The 21343-nt window shown below is 47.3% G+C and overlaps 1 pseudogene; it reads left to right on the plus strand.

Annotated features, from left to right (window-relative positions):
• Positions 1-339: 339 nt before the first annotated feature.
• Positions 340-2310, plus strand: LOC131926118 (small ribosomal subunit protein uS5-like; annotated as a pseudogene).
• Positions 2311-21343: the final 19033 nt, after the last annotated feature.

The following is a 21343-nucleotide window of genomic DNA, read 5'->3' on the forward strand; positions in this document are numbered from 1 at the left end:
TATTGTATAGTCTCACTATCAATAATTGGTCAAAGAACACAAAAAGGGAAAAAAAATCTCAAAGAAAAAGTTGAATTTATCTTTAATAATAAAAATTCAATACTTGTATTTGTAAAAGACACTAAAACAACATAAAAGCACAAACCATTTTGTTAATAACAAAAATTAAGTAGCCAACCTATATAAAGAATTCCCACAAATCAAAAAGGGAAAGACAGCACAATATCAAGTGTGTGTGTGTGTGTGTGTGTGTGTGTGTGTGTGTGTGTGTAGGGGGGTGCAGGCAAACACTATGAATGAGCCATTCATAAAAAGAGAAACATCAAAAGAATGACAATCATGGAGTAGGTTACCTCAGGAGCACGAAGAGTCCACAGATGAACACAAAGTACTCTGCCCATCTAGAGGAAGGAGGAGAGAGGCATGAACAGACAGGACAGAACACACTTGGTGAATGCACACAGTTGATACAGCACCATGATAGGAGCTGCTGGTCTCACCCAGGGCTTTCAATGAAAGGTCTCCTGAGACACAGGAGTTCTGGCTAAATCCCAAAGAAAATACTACATTTATTTCATAAGTAGTCTTCTGCTTTGTAGCTCTCAAATGACTAGGAGAAGAAAATCATTATGGAACAATAGAAGGTTCAACAGCAAGGTGAGAGAGTCTAAATTCTTTAACAAGCTCCACTCTTAACATGCTGATGAATCTGGGAAGCGCCATTTGGATACCTCATGGGCACCTTCAACATAGCCACTGAGGTCCAGAACTGCCATTCTTCCTCCAGCTTGCTTGGTTTACAACTTTCCCAACTCCGTTATATTCTTCCAACTGCTCAAGACAAGACCTTTGGGCTACAGTGAGTTCATTCACTCTTGTACTCCCCTTCTGCTTGGGGGAAATCTTCACAGATCTCCAGGCAGAAGAGATTCCAAAACTACTGCTCTTTGCACTGCTGTAGCCCTGGCAGGAAGCACGGTGTCTCACCTGGATTACTACAGTAGCCTTCCTAACTGCATGTTTCCATATACAGAAGTCACAGGACCTTCGGAATAAAGTTTGCAGGTGTGGTTTCTTATGCTCGCCCTCCCAGAGCTCCCACTTTAGATGAGGAGTGCATCTCAACAAAGAGCTCGGAAGCTCTCTGACACGTTGCTTCTCTCTTAGCTACCGATATCCTATAGTCTGCTTTAAGATGCATAGATCCCTTTGCTCTTCTGAGGACACTTGAGGTACTTCCTGTCTCAGGGATTGTGTAGGGGCTAGTCCTTCTCCCTGACCCAGATACCTACCTGACTGCCTCCCTCACTGCCCACAAGCCTCTCCACAGCTGACTTTGTCATTTTGATATGATCTGGTGACGCTACCTGAAACTAGAACCTACTTTCTGCCTGCACCAATTCAGGCTCCCTCATCCCATCCACTCTGCTCAAATGTGCCAAGCACTGATTCAAATGCAGCACATGGTGCCCATAGCCTCTTCTGTGTCTATTCCTCGCTAACCTGCAGCTATAACATGATGGGATTTCACATAAGACAATAGCTGGCACATCAAATTCTTAGTAAACTGAATTATCTTAGTAAACCAGCCAATATCTCCAATGCAGGGACTGGATCCACATCGCCAAGCTGGGCTGCCTGGTTAAGGACATGCAGATCAAGTCCCTGGAGGAGATTTACCAGTTCTCCTTGCCCATTAAGGAACTTGAGATTATTGATTTTTTTTTCCTGGGCACATCCCTGAAAGAAGAGGTTCTAATGATCATGCCAGTGCAGAAGCAGACTCAGGCCGGTCAATGGACCAGGTTCAAGGCTTTTGTCGCTATTGAAGACTACAATGGTAATGCTGGTCTTGGTGTAAGTGCTCCAAGGAGGTAGGCACTGCCATCTGAGGGTCATCACCTTGGCCAAGTTTTCCATTGTCCCTATGTGGAGAGGCTACTGGGGGAACAAGATCGGCAAGCCCCACACTGTTCCGTGCAGGACTCTGTGGCTCTGTGTTGGTGCGTCTTATCCCCTCCTCCAGAGGCACTGGCATCGTCTCTGCTCTTGTGCCCAAGAAGCTACTGATGATGGCCAGTATTGATGACTGCTACACATCAGCCAGGGGCTGTACTGCCAAGTTTGGGCAAGTTTGCCAAGACCACCTTTGATGCCATCTCTAAGACTTATAGCTACCTGACCCCTGACATCTGGAAAGAGACTGTGTTCACCAAGTCTTCTTATCAGGAATTCACTGACCATCTTGTGAAAACCCACACCAGAGTCTCTGTTCAGAGGACCCAGGCTCCAGCTGTGGCCCCCACATAAGGGTTTTTACACAGGAAAAATAATGAATTAAGTCTGTTAAATAATCCTCAATAAAGTATTTGCAGACTGAATTCAAGAACACGTGATGAAGATTATGCATCATGATCAAGTCAACTTCACACTAGAGATTCAGGGATGTTTCCAACTTTATTAAAGAAAACAACTAGAATCAACCACATTAAAAAAAAATGACCACAGAGACAGAAACCACATAATCTTCTCATTAGATGCAGAAATGGCTTTTGATAAAATCCAACAGCCCTTCATGATATAAGTTCTAGAGAATCCAGGAATATAGAGGACATATCTCAATACAGCAAAGGCCATTGTGGTGGTTTAAATGAAAATGGATTCCACAGGCTCACATGTTGAATGCTTGGTCCTTGAGTGGTGGAACTGTCTGGGAAGGATTAGGAGGTGTGGCCTTGGTGGAGGAGGTGTGTCAGTGGGGTGGGCTTTGAGGTTTCAAAAGCCCATGCTTTTCTACTTATTGCTCCCTGCCCCTATATCCATCTCTGCCTCATGCTTGTGGATCAGATGTGAGCTCTCAGCTCCTGCCCCAGCACCATGTCTGGCAGCTGACTGTTGCCATGCTTCCTGCCATGATGGTCATGAACTCTAACTCTCTGGAACCATGAATCCCCAATTAAATGTTTTCTTTTGTAAGTTGCCTTGGTCATGGTATTTTGTCATGGTGATAGAAAAATAACAAAGGCAGCCATATACAGCAATATCTTGACAAATGAAAAGAAGCTCAAAGAATTTCCACTAAGATCAGAAACAAGACTAAGATGCCCACTCTCCCTCCTGTTCAATATAGTACTTGAAGTCTCAGAGAGGGAAGAGGTCAAAGTATCCTTACTTGTGGATTATCTGATTTTATATATGAAAGACCCTAAAGTCTCCACCAAAAAACTCCTACAGCTGGTAAATGTACTCCACAAAGTAGCAGGATACAACATGAACACGAAAATTAGTATCCTTCTAATACATGAACAATACACACTTGCAGGAAGAAATCAGGGAAACAGTACCATTCACAATAGCCTCAAAGCAAAAAAACAAACAAACAACAACAACACATAGACAAAACCAAACCACCACCAACAAAACAATCCTGGAAGAAAAAAAAATCTAAACCGGGAAGTGAAAGACTTGTACAATGAAAAATTTAAGACCCTGAAAAAAGAATTGAAGACAGTATCAGAAGATGGAAAGACCTCCCATGCTCGTGGATTTGTAGGATTAATATTGTGAAAATGGCCCTTCTACCTGAACCGAACAGTTCCCCAATGTCTCCAGTCTCAACTCATCTGTGCTTTAAATCTGAACTATTAAACATGTCTCAGAAACGCTTATTGCTGGAGGGGCTGGGGAAATGGTTCAGTTGGTAAAATTCTTACCACACAAGGCCCCCAGAACTCATGTACAAAGCAGAACAAAAACGAAAACCCAGGTGTGGTTGTGCATGCGTGTAACCCCAGCACTGGGAAGGCAGAAACAGGAGGACCCCCCGCTGCTCCCCGGCCAGCCCGCCTAACTGCTTTGGTGAGCTCCAGGCCAGGGAGAGACTCTATCTAATTAGCAAGGTGGATTGTGTTGAAGAACCCGAGTTTTACCTCTGGTGCACAGCTGTTCATGCACACACACACAGACACAGATATGAAATACTTATTGCTGGGAAGATAAAAGGAAAATACTTAAAATACAGAACACCATTCAGAGACTGAGTAGGAAGAGCTTTCATATTAAATAGCTTTTTCCTCCCTTCTCTTCTGTGTGCGTGTTGCATATATATGTATGTATGTCTACATGTGTTGGGCACATGCACATATGGGTACGTGTGCATATGGAAGCCTTAGTGGATGCTAGCAATCATCCTTAATAGCTCTCCCACCTCATTCATTGAAGTAGGATCTCTCAATCAAACCCAGAGCTTGCTAATTTGTCTAGCCTGGCTGACTGGCCAGCTCGGTCTGGAGATCCCTTGTCTCCACTTTCCGAGGCTGGAATTACGGGCGGGCCACCAATGCCAGTGTTTATGGAGGCTCTGGAGATCTGCACACTGCTCCTCGTGTTCGCAGGACAAGCATTTTCACCACTGAGCCATCTGCCCAGCCCTCAAATAGTTCTTAACACAAGGCCAATAGAACTGATGGATCCCACGGGGACAGGGCCGCAGTGGGAATGGGAACTCTTAACAGCTGCAGGACAAGGATGAAGGCCTCAGGTCACGTTTGTGGATGGGGTCACCTCCAGGCACTGAGTATATTTTGCTGAACTCTTGCTAGTGGAGACCTTGAAAGTATTCCTGCTGCACAAGGAGTATGGAACAACAGCCTGACTCTTGGAGCCTCTGGTGCTGAGAACAGGACCGTAGAAAGCGGCGGCGTTTTATCCTGTAAGATCAGAGGATGAGACGGACGCTGGCGATGCTCACAGCCAGCCACTCTACAGTGTAATTGAATCCCTGCCACGACTCTCTTGACAATACCGTACAATTATTCTTTACATCCACGAGTTGCAGTGGGGCTGGGCACCGAGATCCAGGGATGCAATCTTTTCCGTATTAGGGTGCAATTAATTTATTGTCTTGTCTACCGGAAACTGAAGCCCATGCTCCCTGTAATTGTGTTAATCAGAAATCATATCTCAGATCCACTTCCCTCCCCCATTTGTCACAGTCATGCTCAGGGCAGGCTGAGGCTGCTGGCTGGATTACCAGCTCCTCATATCGATGGGCTGGAATGCATTGCCAAGGGCTTCCCTGGGGTAAATGAATTTTGCATTTTCTCGGGGAAAGATTTCCGAGGATCATAAAGCAGGGTTGTGTCGGCTCTGGGAGCCCCCTGGAGGATACCCTGTCTGAGCTGGGCTTGAAGTTTTCACTACCACTGCAAACTGGACCCAGTTAACCAGGGACTATGGAGGCTTCGAGCGGCTCTTATCTCCTCCATTTCCATTACAGAATGGGGCTCATTTTCTAAGAGATTTCTTGAACTCCTTGGTGTTTGGCAAAACATAGTGACTCTCTGGCACGATAGCCCACCCTTGACCTTGCAGTTAGTCTCAATGGAGGCAGCCTCTACTCAGGAATTCTCTGCTGTGAGGGTGCTTATAATGTTCCCATCTCACAATGACCTTCCCTCCCGTCTACTCAGGGACACGGATGCTTAGAGACATGGTTAGTCAAGAGGAAGCCCTTCCCATTTTTTGCCTGCACAGCTCCTCTTCACAGAACGGGGGCTGCCTCCATACTAACTTTCCTTCCATCCTCCTGAGATCTAGTCCCCAAGGAGGATGCTTTGGGAAAGTCTCAGGTAGGGTACACAGGGACAGATGATCTCCGGACAGTTTGTAGGGACAGGCCTAGGCACGAAGCCACCAAACATGGATCACACAGAGAGGAGAACGTCTTGGGCTTCTGTGTGCTGCAGCAAGAAGTTAGATTTGCAGACTCAGGTGAAGACTCAGAGGACAAGCCTGGAGGCAGGAGATGAGGTGAGAAGTTCCCAGGAAAGGCCACTCACCAGAGACTCTGAGCCCACTGCACCGTGGAGCTAGTCTGAAATGATGGAGCTTGTAATTGGAAGTTTTCCTGTGTCCCGGCCGGCTGGTGGTTGGGACAAACCTCTCCCACTCACATCCCCCAAGTAAACACACAGAGGCTTATATTAATTATAAGTGCTTGGCCATTAGCTCAGGCTTATTACTGACTAGCTCTTACACTTAAATTAACCCATAATTCTTATTTACGTTTAGCCACATGGTTTGGTACTTTTTCTCAGTTCTGCCTTGTCATCTTGCTTCCTCTGTGTCTGTCTGGTGATGCTTGACTCAGCTCTTCCTCTCTCCAGAATTCTCCTCATCTACTTGCCTGCCTATACTTCCTACCTGGCTACTGGCCAATCAACATTTTTATTTATCAACCGATCAGAGCAACGCATATTCACAGCATACAGAATGACATCCCATAGCAGGAGCTAGATGAGGCAGTTGGTTAAGCAGAGACACAGGTGAAACCCAGATGGAACTAGCATGGCTGTTTCACTGGGCTTCACTCTCACACTGTCTAGGAGAGTCCTCAGGACTCCCTGGCTGGGATGGTGAGCAAGGCACATAGTCAGATATAGAAATACATGTGGGCTGCCCAGAGGACAGGAGATATACTTGGTAGGGCTCGTGGTAGGGGAGGTTTTGAACTGGGTCAGTGGAACTTGATCTTGTTAATTTTAATTTCAACTTGGTACAAGCTAGAATCACTTGGGAAGAGAGTCTTAATGAGGAATTATAATAGATCAGGTTGCCTATGGGCATGTCCATAGGAGGACCTGCCCTGAACATGTGCAGCACCATTTTTATAGGCTAGGCCTTGAATTGTGTAAGAGTGAAGAAAGCTAGATGAACATAAGAATAAACAAGCAAGCAAGGAAGGAAGGAAGCATAAATTTATTCTCTCTGCTCTTGGCCCATGGACATGATATTTTGGGTTCCTGCTTTGACTTCCTCACAGTAATGAACTAAGACCAACAAACCCTTTCCCCTCATGTTACTTTTGGTCAGAATATTTTCTCACAGCAACATACGTGAAACCAGGATAGAGCTCAAGGTTCACTGGTGGACAGCATGGCTGAGCTGGACCCTAGGGGCACTTGAGTGGACACAGCCAGCCAGTCTTTTTCCTACCCTGCCTGCTAAGCATGGGATGTTCATTTTAGACCTTCTTCTTCCAGCCAGGGGGCACTTGATAGTGTCCAGAGAGACCCTGCGACGGCTTCACAGTGGCAAACAAGAGTGAACTAATACATTTACCACGTTGTCTGCCTGGACAGAGATTTGATGGGACCTCCAGAAAGGAGTTATGGAACAATGGTTGACTTGACCACCCACTAAATCACTTATTAGTTGTTTTTCCTGTTGTGTGACAAAATGCCCTGACAAGAGCAACTTCAGGGGAAAGGTATTTATTTTAACTCATAGTTTAGGGATATAGTCCATCACGATGGGGAGGTCCCGAAGGCAGGAGAGTGAGTTGGCTTGTCACATTACATCACTGTCAGGTAGAAGAGAGAAATGAATGTTAGCTTTCTCCCTTTTGTTCAGTGATCCATGGAATGGCGTATACCCAGTTAGTGTGTGTCTTCCTACCTCACTTAGCCTGCTACAGAAAACTCTCTCACAGGTGTGCCCAGAGACCTGTCTCCTAGGTGATTCCAGATCTTGTTAAATTTATGTTAGCATGTCCGTTTACAGAATGGTTCACCTCTATCTGATGGCCTCTGACCACTGGACTCATCTCACCTCTGTCCCCCATACCTGGCAGCCGAGGGCTATATGAGGTCACAGGGCAGGCATGGCCCTGCAGGCACTAAGATGTGGGGTACAGAGTGCCAAAGTCAATCTCCAGGCGTCTCAGAGGGTGGCCTATGCCCTCTCTCACTGCTGGGAGGCCCACAAGCCTGCTGGCTCCCAGGGCTTGGATCTCTGCAAAGCTCTTCAACGGCTCCTGTAGCAATGTAACCCGCCACAGAGGTAGGTCCTAAGGGTCCTGGCACCCACATTTCTTGCCAGGCACTGGTCCTGGCCTTGCTGACTTTTGGGTCTGAGTTGGAGTTTGTCTGGCCAGTTTTAGCCAGGTTGCTGATTCAGACCAGGTATACCTACTCCAAGGGTAAGAATAAACACACTGTTCTTACAGGAACTAGATCAGGAGCTGCTATGCTGTGTGCCAGAATTCCCTTATCTTTCTACAACAGACATTTTTTAACAGAAAAATTGGAAATGTTTCTCACCCATCAAACTGCTAGGACACGGTCTGGGAGCCCTATTGCTGATGGCTTGGCATATTTCTGAGGGTTTGTCTTGAGTCTAATTTTTGTTGTGCTGAGAATGTGCCTTTGACAAGATCCATGGTTAGGGTGAGCTTGGGTCACAGCATTACAGGCTGTTTGGAGACCACAAGTGTGCCCGGTGTGAAGATCCTGGGTTCTAGGATGAGCCCCTCCCGGGTTCAGATTCTGGCTCTTCCACTCATGACCTTGGAGAAGTCACTTTGCTTTACTGTTCTTGGGGGGTAAAAGGAGAATGTTGTAAGTGAAACAGTGCATTCCAATTATGCAAACATAACCGAATCATCATGAGAATGCAGTCTGTAAAGCCTACGTGTGCAGAAAAGAATAGGGGTCTCTGGAATTCAGAAGACAGTCATGGAGGGACACAGCCTGCATGGGTCCTGTGCTGTGTGTTCAGCCAGACTCTCTGTGTAGCCTGGGCAGGGGAGAATGGCAGTTTGGAGCTAAGATCTATTGATTCCACCAGGCCTGTGTGTCTGCTTCTACTTGCAAGGGAGATCTTGACTAAGCAAGCATATGGTGTGATCTACATGGGGCAAGAGAGCCTTTCATGCCCGGATTTGTCAGCCAGCGTCTTTAAGAGCCTGATCGCAGAGCCCAGCTTTTGAGCTGTTAGCCAAGGATGTTTTATTCTGGGATGTCGGGACCCTTCAGAACACAGCAGTCCCATCACTGTTTCGGGTCAGCATGGCATTGCAAGAGACTTCTATCGCTAATGATCTTCCATTTATTTCACAACCCACTTGCAGTCTAGTGACTGAATGGGGAAGGCAGAAGGAGAGGCCTCCCAGAACCATTTTGCCAGGGGAGTCCTGAGACTCGGAAGCTTGTTTATTTCCCGGGGCTTCTCGGTTTCATTTCTTTCCTGAGTCTTAAGAGCCTCCCTGTTTCAGTTGGCTTGGTGGTGGGTAGCTACAGGACAACTTCCCTTGGCAGAAGCTCCCCTCCCTGACCCAGGGAGGAGGGGGACAAGGGCAATCCTAGAGGAGTTCTCCCAAGGCAGTTACTTTGAGTTCTGTCCTTTTTTCCCCCATTTCCGTTCTTCCCCCTTGAGACAGGGCTTCTCTGTGTAGCCCTGGCTGTCCTGGAATTCTCTCTATAGATCAGGCTGGCCCTGAATTCAGAGATCTACCTGCCTCTGCTTCCCAAGTGCTGGGATTAAAGGCGTGTGTCACGCCCAGCTTCTCCCATTTCCTAATTTCTGTCCAGGGAACTGATGGGATATAGAGAGGGAGCGAACTTCCCAAGCAGCTCTACGTCTGCTTCTGGTGGCTTGAAGGTGGCCTCTCTTACTCTGAAACAGCTGAAGAAGAAGCATTGAGCATAAATTTTGGGCTAGGGGTGCAGCTTAGCATGCAAAGGGCTCTGGGTTCCATCATTAGCCCCAATCTCAAGAGAACAGCACCCTTGTCTGTAGCACCTAGACTGGAACACAGACTGTGTTCCTCCACCCTGATGGCTATGTAAAGCACCCCTCACTCTATCTAAATGGCTTCTGAAGCTTTCTGGTACTGGCGTTGTAGGATGTGTCTGTGGCGACAGATCATCAGTGGTGGGGTTCCAGGCTTGGGAGCTCAACTCCCTTGGTCCCAGTTTCTACATGTCTAGAATAGAACTGTCAACTCCACCCTGATGGCAAAGCAGTGGGGTCGGTTCAGCTAGATTCTTGATCTCCAATGATGACTATGACCTTCCTGGGACATCTCAGTCCCGATCCTCTGGCATCCCTTTCCCAGTTGAGCCAACTCAAGAGAACCATCTTCACTTCTCTGTAGGCAGGGCCACCACAGATAAAATCAGATTGCTAGCCCCACCCTCTTTGCTCCCTTTGTGGGAAAGGCTAGTGAATCCTGGCTTCTGCTCCTTCAAGCTAATGACTTGTTCTCAGGGTCTTTTGAGAAAGAAGGTAAGGGATAACCGGTTGGGATTCACCTGCTTCTGTGTTTCCATTCTGTCCTCTTGGTGGGTAAACGAGAGTGTGTGTGTGTGTGTGTGTGTGTGTGTGTGTGTGTGAGAGAGAGAGAGAGAGAGAGAGAGAGAGAGAGAGAGAGAGAGAGAGAGAGAGAGAGAGAGAGTTGGGAGGTGAACCTCAGTAGGAAGTGATAAGTCTATCTCTTCCGGGTTCCTGTGTACTTCCAGGAAGCTAAAACTCCTTGCAAGTGTTAATCTGGAGCTCATGGCCTCATTACTTCCTGAAGATCATGGGGTCTAGTTCTAGTCTCATGGTCTGAACTGTCACAGTGAGGTCCCATGGGACTGAAATATTATCATCTCTTGGTACTCAATAGACTCTTTAGCTTAGAAATCCCCAGTTCAGTCTAGAAATCCCCAGTTCAGTTTTCTTTTCTTCTTCTTCTTTTTTAATTACTTGATTTCGTTTATTTCCTGAGTCTTAAGAGCCTCCCTGTTTCAGTTGGCTTTACTGTTCTTAGGGGTAAAAGGAGAATGTATTCAAAACCTCTTATTTTCAGTGTTCTTTTTTTGGGGGGAGGGGTGTCCCTGAAACTCTCATCATTTGTATATCCACACTTCTTGGGTCAGGGCCCAAGAACAGACCTAGAGAGGAAGCTCTGAGTGTGTTGACTGCAGGAAAAGCAGGTCAAGATTGTGTGAACAGGGTGATGACAGGATTCAGGCAGAGTCTATGGAGGGGCCTCAGCTGGTCCTGTCAAGAATTCAGCATGTAGCTTGAGAATTTCCCTACTAACACAAAGGTGCAAACCTTTCAGACTCCTGAAGCCATGGTCATCCACAAACACTACTCAGAAGCTCTGGAACCCCAGTATTTCTGGCTTCTGTGTGGGTACAAAGAAGCTGGGCATGATTGTACGTGACTGTAGTCCAGTGCTTGGGAGACAGAGACAGGTGGATCCCTGAGGTTAGCTGACCAGTCAACCTAGCGTGTTAGGTGAGTTCCAGTACAGTGAGAGGTTCTGTCTCAAAAATCAAGGTGGATGGTGCCTGAGGGAGGACACCCATGGTTGCACTCTGACCTCCACAATAGTCGTACACTGCCTCCACCCAACACACACACAAGAAAGAAAGAAAGAAAGAAAGAAAGAAAGAAAGAAAGAAAGAAAGAAAGAAAGGAAGAAAGGAAGAAAGAAAGAAAGAAAGAAAGAAAGAAAGAAAGAAAGAAAGAAAGAAAGAAAGACAGAAAGGAAGAAAGGAAGGATGGCACAGTACTGGGATCAATGTGCTGTTGTACTGGGGAGTGGGGAGCCTGAGGCCAAGGCAATTAGATGGGACACACTGTTAATCCCACCAAACAAGAATAAAGACCATTACCCAAACTCTTTCAGTTGAATTAAGTAAGCTTTATTTTCCATCAGACAGGGCTGTCTACCCAAAGCAGGGTTTGAGAAATTAGCAGTGAAGTTGAGACAATGGGGTTTATATAACACCCAAACTGCAAGACCGGAGGCGTTTTCAAGGGTTTGGGGTTTTCCAGTGGAAGTTTAGTTACATAGGCACTTGGCTGAACATCTCAAAATTATTTGGTAGAACATCTTATTTTATTAGTGTGGAGGTCAGGGTAGGGTGTGGAAGATGTCAAATTTCAGAAAATGGGTCAACACATGGTCAAACCCAAGTTTTATAGAAAAATAGGAGTGGACTTATTTTGACCTTGTAATAAGATGGTTTCTAATCTTAGAGTCAGGGTGGTCCATCAACCAGCAGGCTGCTATGTGCTATCAATGCACAGAGAGGTCCCCTGTTTAAAAACAGTTTTCTGTACCCCAATTTCTTAGCTCTTTGTGTTTCTTATTTCTTTCTTTGAGGTGTCTGGGCATGCCACTTCAGGATTTCTATTGTTTTACAACCATAGCTCCCCTTTTCAGATGTCCTTAGTGGTCGTTGACTCTCCTCTTCTGGAATATTATTCTTTCTTTCTTAGTTTCACGGTTATGATGTTGTCCCTCAGCCCTCAGAGGCTGTCACAGGGGCTGGGATGTTTCCTTGTGTTTCTCCTTTTGTGTCTTTTCTCCAGGTCAACTCTTTCTCTTGGTCAAGAAGGAAGTCTCCTCAGCTAGCTAACCCGGGAGCCAGAAGCTTCCCTTGCACTCTCAAGCTTTGCCGGTTCTGCCTGTGATCGATGAGTCAGCCCAACATGGCGGAGAGCGTGACAGAGCAAAGCTGCTCCCCTTGTGACTAGTATTCAAAAGTGACCGGAAGGGCAGGGAGACACTCAGTGGGTAAAGTGCTTGCCTTGCAAACATGAATAATATGCGCTTTGAATTCAATCCCCAGAACCCACTTTAAAAAAGCCAGGTATGGTGGGACACCCCTATAATCTGTGTGCTAGGGAAGTGGAGACCGGTGGATACCTGGGGTTCACCAGCCAGCTGGCCCAGACGAGTGGCTCAAACTCCATGTCTCAGTGAGACATCCTCACAACTAAGGTGGTCGGTGTTACCGAGGAATGAAACCCAAGGTTGTTCTGTTTTCCACATAATGGTGCATAAGTACCAGCACATGCACCCCTCAAATAAAAAGTCACAGGAAGAGGAGGGGCTAGGGTACCACCAATCCTTTAAAGGGCATATTCTGAATGACCATTGATGAGGAGCATTAGAATGAGTTGAAATTTCTGCTGCACTTGTGGCTAGGACACACGTGTTGTACTTTGTTTCTGTAATCTCACTTCCTGCATCAGCTAACCTCCCTCATCCCCCCTCTTCTGGTTTAAATGGACAGTTACAAAATAATTGTTCCAACCTTATCATTTCTCCTTCTGTAAACATGCTCAATCATGGTCCTTAATCCTACAGGCTAAACCCACCAATGACAGAAAAAGGTTGAAAAAAAAGATGCTGTACAGTCTATAAATATTGTGAAACACTGTGAATCAGGGCCCAGCTCCTCAGAGCATTGGCTCAGATGGGTCTGCCAGCTGGGCCTGCTGTCGCAATTAAAGATGAGTTTTCCAGCTCTCTGAGTTCGATTTGTTTTCCTGAAGGTCTGATTTCTGCAGCAGCATAATGGCTCCCTCCTTCCCTTTTCAAATCCCCACTAGTGCTATCCTGGGGACCAAGCCAAGACTGTACCTTCAGGGGATAGCTAAGATCCAAATTCCAGTAGTGCGCACAGTCAATAGGACAGCTTCAGAAATAGCTCAGGGCTTCACTGGGCCGTGCCTGGTCTGAGACTCTCAGATTCGATATCACGAGACAGTCAGGCTTCTTCTGGGATGGGGCACATCCTCCTGCAAGGCGCAGAGTAGAAGGGGGACCTCGGGGTCCCGGTCCAGACATCTCCAGTGTGAGAGGGGCTGACTGGACAGAGGTGCAAGAGCGACACATAGTTAGAAGAAATCATTATTGGAATGCTGAATTTTGATGTTTCCCCACTGGAGACAGGGCTGTAGTCTGCCTCTGCGATGCTTGAGTGTGTAGTGGCTGCTGCTCCTAGTTAGCCATGTGATGGTGAGAAGAAATGACAGTGCTCCACAGTGGGCTATTCTGCTAGGGTAGAGCACCAGAGGCATAGCAGATCCACTTTCTGCTCATATGTGCAGTTTTTAGTGGGGAGACGTCATCCATTGTTAAAGAGCACCTGTAGGATGTACCTTGTGATACTCAATCTTGATGGTCAACTCGGTGGTATTTAGAATCACCATGGAAACAAACGTCTGTAAGGGACTCCGTAGAATGGGTTGAATTGGGAAGACCCACCTTCAGTGTGGGTAGCACCATCCCACAGGGTGGAGTCCCAGACTGAACAAAAACTAAGAAGTGAGCCGAGCACCAGCGTTTACCCATCTCGGCTTCCTGGCTCTGTGTACAGTGTGACCAGCCGCCTCCTGCCCCGCCACCATGCTTTCCCAGCTAGGCTGCGCTGTTACATTTGAATGGTGACCAAATCAGTTCTTCCTCTCTTAAATCATTTTTGGTCAGGTATGTAGTCATAGCAACTTGAAAAGCAACCAATGCATGTACGCATGCATGCATGCATGCATGCACGACACCTCATGGTTTCAATCACCCTCTGGGGGAGTTGCTGCTGTCCCCTTTTACAATGAGGACAGATCTAAGTAGAATAGTCATCATTTTTGCCCTTGTAGAGCCAGAAAAGGTCCTCACTTGACACCGGAAGTGCTGACTCATCTTGGGATCTGGGGTCCTACTTAGAGGAAGCAGTAGCAGGTAAATGTGGGTGTTTATGGTTTGGAATTTAGTAAGCTGTTAAGGCTGTATATGATCGTAAACACGTCATTCAGCTTTTCTGTGTGCATCCTGGTGTCGATCGTCTATTCTCAGGCAAAGAATCACCAGAGAGGGGACATTTAAAAAAGAACATGGCAGTTGCTGGAGCCTGTGCAGCTTATTAAAAAAGAGACATACTTCAATGGTGCCTTTTTTTTTTTTTTTTAAACTGGGCCGATATCAGGACATAAGAGCAGATACTCTTAAATCAAACATACTGTGAGCCCTATAAAATATTTGACATTTCCAATTATGCCGTTATGAACAAAATGGCAATATGGTGCAACCCAGGGCGATTGTAATTAGACGGGCACGGAGTGGGATTTCGTGGCCCAGCTTGAAGGAGGAATCTCATTTGATTCAGGCACACCATGGCTGCAGGACTCTGTGGCTGAGATGTTCTCCGGAAGCGAAGTCATGACAGCTCCAGGAGAATGATGGTACAGTAGGCAGCTGGAGCTCCAAGAGTGAGATACTGTGTTGGATGGGAGGTCCCAAAGAGCCTAGAATGGTGGCTGAACCAGGCATTGGGGTCTGAAAACACCACCTGGGCTGATGCGCTGTGTGGAAGATAAGCATGTTTTGTCATGGACTTGGACATAGCAGGATGATGTGAGATGAGCTTCGGCAGAGGTTCATGGTATAGTTTTATAAAGTGTGTGTGTGTGTGTGTGTGTGTGTGTGTGTGTGTGTGTACAGGTGTTGTTCCTCAGGTATCATCCACTTTATTTTTTTTTAAGGCAGGGTCTCTCACCTTTTACTTGGAACTGGTTGATTTGGCTTGACTGGCTGGCTGGAGAGTCACAGGGATCCACCTATCCCCACCTCTCCAGTGTTGGGATTGCAAGTACACATCACTGTACCCAGCTTTTGATGGTGATTCTGGGGACCCATTCATGTCACCATGCTTGCAAAGGAAGCACTTTACTGAATGACACATCTTCTCAGTGCTCTTGACATAAAATCTGTTCTGCTGCTTAGAATGCGGACAGACTTCTCAGGGCCCCAGGGAATTTAATGCCAAAAGTATGAGTTGGATCTTTGTTCTTTCATACTGATCCTGACTCTACTCTTTTCCCAACCAACCATGTTCCTGATGCTTGCCCACCACCTAACTCACACACTCATCTGACTGCATCCTTCCTTTTATGTACCCATCATCTCTTTATATACTCAACTATTGATTCACACATTTATCAATTTACCATCCATCCATGCACCCATTTGCTCACTGAACCATTGACCACCCAGTTATCACCCATCTTTGTATCCATGCATGCATGCATGCATCCAGGCATCCATCCACAAATCCTTGTACTCGCCATGCATCCATCTATCCATCCATTCCTCTATGCATCCTCCCTATGCATCTATCCATTTATTCACTTACCCATTACCCCATTCAGTCATCTATCCATCTATCCACCAATTCATCCATGTATGCGTGCATGCAGCCATCCATTGACTTATCTCATCTATCTATGCATCCATTCATGACACACCCACCCACTTTCCACCTGCATATCCAATCATCCTTCATCATCCCAGTATCCCAGGTACTATAATTGGTGCTGAGAAACAAATAGGTGAATTAGATAAGACTTCTGCCTTTAAAGAGCATACAGCCTATTTACAGGTGCCTGAGTGAGAAAAGCAAAGGTAAGAGAGTTCTAGAGGGAATCATAAGAGGAAGTTTTTGGAATTGAAAAGGGGTAGAAGAGGGAAGCCACTGAGGCTTTCACCGAGAAACTCCATGGAAAGCACTTCCGAGCAGGCTAGATTAGTGGAAGATGAGGAGAGGCTGAATCCTTGCTTGACTGCTCCAGCAGTGCCCATGGGGACACGTGACCTTGGGACTGGAAAGGGAGAGGTGGAGAGATGCTATGGGTCACAGAGCTTGGCTGGTGTCGGCACAGGCTGGGGTCTGTCGAGTGTGCTGTCGTGGTTGGCTCGATATTTTCAAGTGTGTAGGCAAAGACTGAAGATTAGCCTGCAACCAGGGTGGATTCAGGACCACGGAGCCCCAGGCGTCATCACCACAGGTGATATCGTTTCCTGGCAGTCCTGGGACCCCCTTCCTGCCTCCCTGCTATTCTAGGTTCTCCTGCCCCGTCTTCCCTGCTCTAGAATTTCAAAGCTGACAACAGCTAAGGGTCAAGGGAGAGTGGCTTTCCCGTTTGTAAAAGCTCTAGGGCACACAAATCATTCCTCATGGCTCACTCTGACGGGCAACCGTTTATCTAGAGAACGTATTTATTTACCGCAGTTTCGCCATTTCACGTTGAGATATATGCGCAAACCGAAGTGCCGGTGATTTGCTTGCACACATTAAATGCAGGGAAGGAACACAAGATTGGGCATATTAGATTATTTTGGTGTTTGATACCACGTCTGCAGCCTCCCCTGGTGCTCCATCACCCCTTCTCCTACAAATCAATTTGTAAGACGTGTGTTGGAAATACTGCTTAGTATCAAGAGCTGTGGACAAACCCAGCTGTAGTGATCATTCTGTCGCTAGAAGGCAGGGATGTTGAGCAGGGGGCAGCTCCCTGGCTCTTGTCAGAGTGACTGTACTGAATGGAACTCCTAACCCTACCCTTATTACCCTGTGGCCTAGGGCAAGAGCACAAAGTGGCCATGTACATGCCCACACACATGGACAACCTCAGATGTTCCTTAGGAGTTACGGCCTTGATTTTTGTTTGTTTGTTTGGTTTGTTTTCTTTTTTGTTTTTTGAGACTGAGCCTCTCTCTCATTGGGACCTGAGGCTTGCCAGTGATTAAGCTGAGGTGGCTAGCCAGTGAGCTCCAAGGATTCCCTTGTCTCCGCCTCCTCCTCTCCAGTACTGAGATTACGAGCAAACGTCATCCTGTCCAGTTGTGTAGCATGAAGTAGGACATGGAGTTTTGAGGTTCTGAGTGGGCAGGGCCTCACTGAGTTTCAGTTTCCACATCTGTTCAATGGGCTGATTGCTGCTCTGCTCACTTCATCGGGTGTTAATTTCCCATGAGTCTGTACATATATAAACACACCTATGTCACTAAATGTGGGGCTCATAACATCCAGACCCTGCCCCAGGTTCCTGGCTCTGTGACTTGGGGAGCATTGTTCAGCCTCTTTGAACTTGGGATTTCTCATCTGTAACACTTCCTTCACAGGACTCCTCTTATGGACGGTGTGTGTGTGTGTGTGTGTGTGTGTGTGTGTGTGTGTGTGCGTGTGTGTTTGTAGTTCACTGTGACCCTGTTGCTTCATAGTTTGCTCAGTGTCTGCAGTACACCGTGGTGATTGTGACTCATTTAAAAGAAGACATTAACACAGGTGGAAGTTGGAGGATCAAGAAACTATTGTTTTATAGATCAGAGGGGATTCAGAAAAGGTGACAGATTTGGGAAAACAGCCTTTCTTTCACATGGCACTCCCCACCAGGCTTTTAAAAGGAGTAAAATGGGCAAATGAACTGCAGCAGATGCTGGAGAGTGAGAGGACCCATCTTGCTCAGGTGGTCCCACTTCTCTTCACTCTGTCCGTCACAGATGACCACCCTGGGCTGGCCAGGCCTTGCTCGGTGCTGCAGGCACAGTGTACAGTTAACACCCGGTGTGCCGTGTCTGTCTCTGCCATCTCCCCTGCCGGGTGTCGGCGATCTGGACTCTGTGAGCAGGCCCCATGCTGCTCCCGTAGCCCTCCCCTGTTGCCTATGGCCGGCTAATGAGAGCTCTGAGTTGCCTGCTAGGACAGGAAAGACTGGAGTGCGAGCATTTCTTCAGCTCCTAATAAATTCTCCAAGACTGTTCCTGTAGACGGAAGCTCAGTGTGTAGGGTCCGAGGAAACACTGAAGGAAGACCCCAGACTCAAATAGTATACAAGAACAAAGAGTGTTTATTATGCCACGTGCATGTGGGTTGTTCACCTGTACAAAATGGTGATGACCCCAAGAGGGACATGCAAACTTCTTTTATGCGCAGCTAAGGGGAGTTTCAGGGACAGTTACCTAGTTGGCTAGTATATTTAATTGCTGAGGTTTAGTCTTATCCTTTTTGAACACATCTGCACAAGCTTGGACGTGACTCAGAAGGGGGCTGCCGGGTTTGTCCTTGAGACACTGTGACGCTGACTTAGACCCTCTGTGTTCATTCCCTCCCTCGACCCTGAATGTAAGGGCCTTGTAGATAAACGGCCCTTTGTTGGAAAAGACACCTGTTTGCCCTTCTCAGAGAACTGGAACCTAAATTCAGTTGTGAGGGTGGGAGAGTTTAACCCCTTCAAGCATGGAGGCTCTCTGGTGGACGCCATTTGGAGTGGAGGAGGAGGGGCGAAGGGAGGAAGAAGCTAAGAGATGCCGCGTAGACATCATCCATCCTGCCTTCCCCCCACAGGAGGTCAGGGTCTACACTGCCATGGTACCTGGGAACTCCACTTCCCTCTCTGAGTTATGAAGTACCCCCTCCCACACCCACTGTTTGCAGCTTCCCCACGTACTCATATTTTTTTAGTTGCTGGCTGTTAGTTGGACATAGCTCCCATTCCCAGACCCTCCTCTTAGCAAGTGGGACATTTATACATACACAAAAATGAATGTGCTTGATGTAAACAGGGTCCTTTTTGCTAGAGAGGTTTGTCCTTTCCTTCATGTCTCTGTCCATCCTCAAGACCCCAGGGGTGTGTGTGTGTGTGTGTGTGTGTGTGTGTGTGTGTGTGTGTGTGTGTTTGGACATGTGGAAAGCCAGAAGTCAACCTTGGATTCCGTTTTTTTCAGGAGCCACACATCTTGTTTTTACTTTTGTTTTTGTTTCGAGGCAGGTTCTCTAGCTGGACCTTGAGGCTCGGTGATTCAGCTAGGCTGGCTGGCTAGCAAGCCCGAGGGATCTGTTGGTCTCTGCTCGGAGGGAACGTCAAGCTTGTGCTACCGTGCCTAGAATTTTTATGGAGCTCCCAGTGACTGAACTCAGGCCCTCATACATTGCACAGCCCGCAGTTTCAGAGAAACTGAACCGTTCCTCCAGCTCTTCTGACCCTGGGACTTTTTTCTTTGGTTTTTCGAGACAGGGTTTCTCTGTGAAACAGTCCTGGCTGTCCTGTAACTCACTCTGTACAGCAGGCTGGTCTCAAACTCACGAGATCTGCCTGCCTCTGCCTCCTAAGTGCTGGGACTAAAGGCGTGCGCCCCCACCACCTAGCTGACCCAGGGCCTTTTTGTGTGCTGGCTGGTAGCCACGTTCTGGGCCTGTGGGTACAGGGGAGGCTCCTGCAGTTTTTCAATTGTGGACCCTTCTTCTTTTAAGGGGGGCAGGCAACATTTATAATCACTAGTACCTAGGATGATGGCTTTCTGGGTCAAGGGGAGGGAGAACTCAGGTATTAGGCACTTGTGAGCTGCTGGGATACAGGATGGGCCAGACTGTCTCCTTGGACTCCCACTGAAGCGTAGACACACACTTCCAACCTGCTGTAGAATTTCGCTAATGAAGTAAGTCTTTGTGCTGTCTCCAAACTGGTCCCTGTGCAGATGTGAACTTCAGGGTGAGTTCTCTGAAGACACTCACATGGGAATATCCCCCAAGGCATTAAGAATGAAGACTCACAGAATCATCCCAAGCCCACTGAATGAGTATGGCCTATCAGAGCCCCAGAACAGCCCATAAGTAACCTGCCCTCAGGCTTGAGGACAGCATGCACTTTACCTGCTGAGATACTTCCCTATGTTTCTATGTCTCTTAAACATACCATTACCTTTTCAAAGGAAGCTACTGGCCTTCAGGCTCTGATCATTATGACTACTGGCATTTCTTTCTAGGGTTTAAGAAAAAACTTCTCTTCCTCTTTTTTAAATTTCAAGCAGTGTCCTTGACTGGACAGGAAGGAAGGGCAGAGCCTGTGTGTGGTTCACCGGGAGGACCATCCCCGGCCCACCAGAGCATCTTGCTTTTCTTCTTGTTCCCAAGGCCAAGGGCACAAGATCTAGGCCCAGCTCAATGTTGATCAACTTGGATCTCTCCTTCTTGAGACCTCAGTTTCCTCTTGTGTGACATGCTGCCCTGTCTGTGTTTGCTCTCACAATGGAGGTCAGGATCTTGTGAGGTCCCTCTGAATTGTCTGGGTCTGGCTAGGCTATGAGGGGTGACCATTCCTTGATGGTCTCGGTTTTCTCCACCCAAACATTGGGATAATAAAAGCAGATTCCTTCAGGCAGCGGTGGCGCACACCCTTAATCCCAGCACTCAGGAGGCAGAGGCAGGTGGATCTCTGTGAGTTTGAGGCCAGCCTGGGCTACAGAGTGAGTTCCAGGACAGCCAGGGCTACGGTGAAACCCTGTCTTGAAAAACAAAAAACAAGCAAACAGCAACAACAAAAAAAGATTCCTCAGGGACAATATGAGGATTCTGGGTACCCAGAATTAGGTGACCCTCAGCTTTTTTCCTACCAAGAACTCAGCCTGTGGTTAAAAGAGCTCTTACAGGTAAAGAGCCTTTTGCATTGGGCCTGGGAAATTCCCTAAAAGTCTACCCTTCTCATCCTGTCTGGCCCTCTAGTAGGCTCAGGTGGGAGCAAGGCCATGTGGTCCAGGTCACATGGTCAGGAGAATGTTTTGCTTACTCAACTATGGCTAGCTGTCCTCTAGAACACACAATGGGCATCCAATAAATACTCTCCCAGGGCAGGGGTGACTACACACATAGTACTGGAGGCAAAAGCCGGAGGGGTAAAACACACATGCTAATGCTTCTTGGCGCTCAGCCCTCGAGCTCGTGCCTAGGCAGCCTCACGGTACAACACTGTGTATTAATATAACTCTGTCCCAGTAGATAGCATCCTGCCCTGGAGCTACTCTGAAAGGCCTCTGTGCTCTAGTGCTCTGCCGTTTGGGATGTCCCCCCCTCTTCCCCTGTGGCAACACCTCCTGCCCTGACTCTCAAGGGCCCGATACCTCAGCCTAGTCACCCTGTCAGCATGGAGCAGGACAGGGCTGCCA

The sequence above is a fragment of the Peromyscus eremicus genome, chromosome 16_21 (assembly GCF_949786415.1).
Source record: "Peromyscus eremicus chromosome 16_21, PerEre_H2_v1, whole genome shotgun sequence".
NCBI classification, from domain to species: domain Eukaryota; kingdom Metazoa; phylum Chordata; class Mammalia; order Rodentia; family Cricetidae; genus Peromyscus; species Peromyscus eremicus.